The sequence below is a fragment of the Mandrillus leucophaeus genome, unplaced genomic scaffold (genome assembly GCF_000951045.1).
Source record: "Mandrillus leucophaeus isolate KB7577 unplaced genomic scaffold, Mleu.le_1.0 Scaffold242, whole genome shotgun sequence".
Lineage (NCBI taxonomy): Eukaryota > Metazoa > Chordata > Mammalia > Primates > Cercopithecidae > Mandrillus > Mandrillus leucophaeus.
This window is the reverse complement of record NW_012102499.1, coordinates 1,270,039-1,273,815: the sequence shown is the minus strand read 5'-3', so window position 1 is coordinate 1,273,815 and position 3,777 is coordinate 1,270,039. Positions and strand designations below refer to the sequence as shown.

Genomic DNA, 3,777 nt, shown 5'->3' with positions numbered 1-3,777 from the left:
ACTTGGGAGACTGAGGCAGGAGATCACTTAAGTTCAGGAGTTTGGGACAGCCCAGGCAACATAGCAAAACCCTATCTCATAAAATAAATGATAAAACTAATTTCAAGGATAATGTATAGTTGAAGGAAGACAAAATAAATTTACAAGATAATTTTAAAAACAGAAATGCTTCAGGGCAAAATGTGAAATAAACACACATTCTCAATATGTAGGCAGTTCACCATTTATAAATATATATTCTACTATCTTCCACAATGTAAAGACTACCACTACTAAAAACTATTAATTTATACTTAAGATGGCAGCAGGCCAGGCGTGGTGGTTCATGCCTGTAATCCTGGTACTCTAGAAGGGCTGAGGTGGGCAGACTGCTTGAGCCCAGGAGTTCAAGATCAGTCAGGGAAACATGGCAAAACTCCTTCTCTACAAAATGTACAACAGTTAGCAGGCATAGCAGTGCATGACTGTGGTCCCAGGTACTTGGGAGGCTAAGGTGGGAGGATCACCTGAGCCTAGGGGTCGAGGCTATAGTGAGCAGTGATTGTGCCACTGCACTACAGCTTGGGTGACAACCTGAGACCCTTTGTCAAAAAAGAAAAAAAAAAAAAAAAGATGACAGCAATGTCAAAAGTATAACAAAGTCTCTATTTTACAAATACTTCATACCCAAAAAGCCAATTATTTGACTTATTAAATGTAACAGCATGTTAGCGCTTTCTACGGCAACCCTCTTTCTTCAGATTTTGCGTGTACTCCAAGCAAAAACAACTTGAAATTTCTTGAACACACAATTAGTTTACTTGTTCATATCTTTAACTATGCTGTTCTCTTTTGTCTACGATGCCATCTATCTCTTAAACGAAAAACTTCCATTTATTCCTCAAAATCATGCTCAGGTGCTAGCATAGCTATGAAGCGTTCTCTGACCTGTTCTAGAAGTCAAACATTCCGCCTCTGTAATATTTCCATATTTTAAACTTACTATTATTGAATGGACTCCAAAAAATTATCTCTTTATTGTTGTGCCTAGTCCCTAAGATCCTGGTTTCAAGATCCTGAAAGACAAAGAGTTTCTATCCCTTACAAACACCACAGGACCTGACACACAGAAGACACATTTATTGAACTTAGTGTTTTCTTCATGTTTACATTCTTCAAGTACACAGCTATCTATGCAGTGAAAGATGTGCCCTACAAGTAGAAAAAGAAAAACATGAAGTACACAATAGACAATCCTCAAGTCCCATAATGCAGATGTGCATGAGCAATTATTAGCAGTTCAAAGTTGTTTCATTATGGTAAGTGCCATTCTAACTAATCGCCACAACCAATTTTGTCTAGGAAGCATATCTGGTTTTAAAGTGTTGATTTAAGCCAGCTGGGCTTGGTGGCTCACGTGTGTAATCCCAGCACTTTGGGAGGCCAAGGTGGGTGGATCACGAGGTCAAGAGATTGAGACCATCCTGGCCAACGCAATGAAACCCCATCTCTACTAAAAATACAAAAACTAGCTGGGCGTGGTGGTGCGTGCCTGTAGTCCGAGCTACTTGGGAGGCTGAGGCAGGAGAATCGCTTGAACCTGGGAGGCAGAGGTTGCAGTGAGCTGAGACTGCGCCACGGTACTCCAGCCTGGCAACAGAGCGACAGACTGTCTCAAAAAAACAAAAAACAAAAGTGTTAATTTAAAAGAATTAGGATGCATTGGTTGCTTAAGCAAACTGCTTCTAAAAATGAATAGCCTAAGCTACAAGCAAGAGAATTTCTTTTTTTTTTTTCTCTCTTTCCGTATACATTGGGTCTCACTATGTTGCCCAGGCTGATCTCCAACTCCTGAGCTCAAGTAATCCTCCAGCCTCGGCCTTCCATAGTGCTGGGATTACAGGCATGTACCACCACGCCGACCTAAGCAGAAGAATTCCTAAGTAGCTGGTAGTCTTGGCCTCTATCAAGGTTTGGAGGCACACTGCCATTGTGACCTTATCCCTCTCCACTATGACCTCACTAGAATCAAGACAGACAGCAGCAGCCATATCTCAGTCCAGAAGACCACAATTAGGGAACTTCAGCACGCGCGCGTGCGCGCGCGCACACACACACACACTCTATATATATATAAACTCCTTAAGAACAACCAAATATATCACTTTTTATAAGATGAATGATAGCCATCTTATATTAACACTACCAATTAGCCTGACCAAAAAGGTATCAATGTAGATGCCAATTAGTGTGGCCTCACTGAAACATAACTTAGATCTAAATTAACTGAGCGTAATACGAAATGGTATAACTTAGATCTAAATTAACTGAGCGTAATATGAAATGGCACCAAGTATCACTGATTTAACACCTGGTGAAATAAAAAATTGTGTTATTTCATGTTCTGTTCTTCAAATAACCAGACAGTATCTTTCACTTTGGCTTCTTAAAAATTAGGGTTCACAGGCCGGGTGTGGTGGCTCACACTTGTAATCCCAGCACTTTGGGAGGCCCAGGTGGGCAGATCACGAGGTCAGGAGTTCGAGACCAGCCTGGCCAGCAAGGCGAAATCCTGTCTCTACTACACACACACACACACACACACACACACAAAATTAGCCGGGCGTCTGTAATCCCAGCTACTCAGGAGGCTGAGGCAGGAGAGTTGCTTGAACCTGGAAGACAGAAGGTGCTATGAGCCAAGATAGCGCCATTACACTCCAGCCTGGGCAACAAGAACAAAACTCCGCCTCAGGGAGGAAAAAAAAGGGTTCACAATCAGCAAATGTGAAGTGCATACTAAAACTCTGCTCCAAACACACTGTCCAAACACACTGTAAATAAAGTAAACCCAATGGGTATGCCCCAAACTCCATTTTTTCCTCATAGTTAAGTACTGCCATCCCTCTCCAATCTGCAGTTCCCACTTCATGTACGCCAAGAAAGTTAAAAAATACAAGCAGGTACTGAGTGAGGACCTGAGGGATTCTCCCACGAGTAAAGTACATGTATTTTCATTTGCCCACAATGTTCTTTTGGTCAGCTTCTGGGTTTTGCTCTTACTCCAGAACTGAAGCTACTGTAGTGTTATAAATCGAGAAAAGAAATCTAGATTTATGAAGATTTTTAATATTTTAATTAGCCAAAAAGCTTCTCAAATATTTTTATAACTACAAGTCACATTTATTAAATGATTCCAGTTACAATCCCAGGCACATTTACTACACAACAGACGATGCTAAATGGTGAAGACAAGTGTCTCTGGCTTTTTAGTATGAGACAGATGATCTTTCATTAGTCCTTCCAATTAACGCATTAGCATCAACTCTGAAAAATCTGGTGAAAGAGTGAAAAAGAGGATGAAGAGAAAAGGCAATCAGACAATTTGATAAACTATTTTTGTCATTACTGTTCAATATTTATGAAGCACCCTAATGCTCGAAATCTGACAAAAATTCGGAAAGGCTGTTCCAAACAATAACAGAAGAAAAAAAATCAAGTTCGTTTACTTTTCAATAGCTGGCGGGTGAGGAGGAGGAGCACTATATTCAAAAAGTAATTCACTATACCTCATTCATGAATGAAAGCCAAATTTCACCCATAGGCTGTTAACCGATGCTCCGAAACTTATTCGCAAAGTACATAGAGAAAGAAATTGCGCTGGGCGAAACCTAACTCGGGCAGAGAAGCGGCTTCAAAACCTGAAAGGGAGAAAACGAGTCAGGTCGTTGCTCCAGAAATTTCCGAGCGCCCAGCTCCCCGGGAGGGAGCGCGGGCGCCAGCGGCGGGGAGGGGACG

At 41.4% G+C, this 3,777-nt stretch overlaps 1 protein-coding gene across 3 annotated transcripts in view; it reads right to left on the bottom strand.

Annotated features, from left to right (window-relative positions):
- The window catches only part of GKAP1 (G kinase anchoring protein 1), an 80,288-nt gene extending 76,534 nt beyond the window's left edge, over window positions 1-3,754 (bottom strand). For 2 of the 3 annotated variants that reach the window (XM_011982758.1, XM_011982760.1), the window contains exon 1: window positions 3,549-3,683. The gene's annotated coding sequence lies outside the window, so the exon portion shown is untranslated. Of the gene's footprint in view, window positions 1-2,464; window positions 2,556-3,548 lie in introns of all 3 variants that reach the window. The other variant, XM_011982759.1, reaches the window with a different exon arrangement.
- Between the last annotated feature and the right edge of the window lie 23 nt (window positions 3,755-3,777).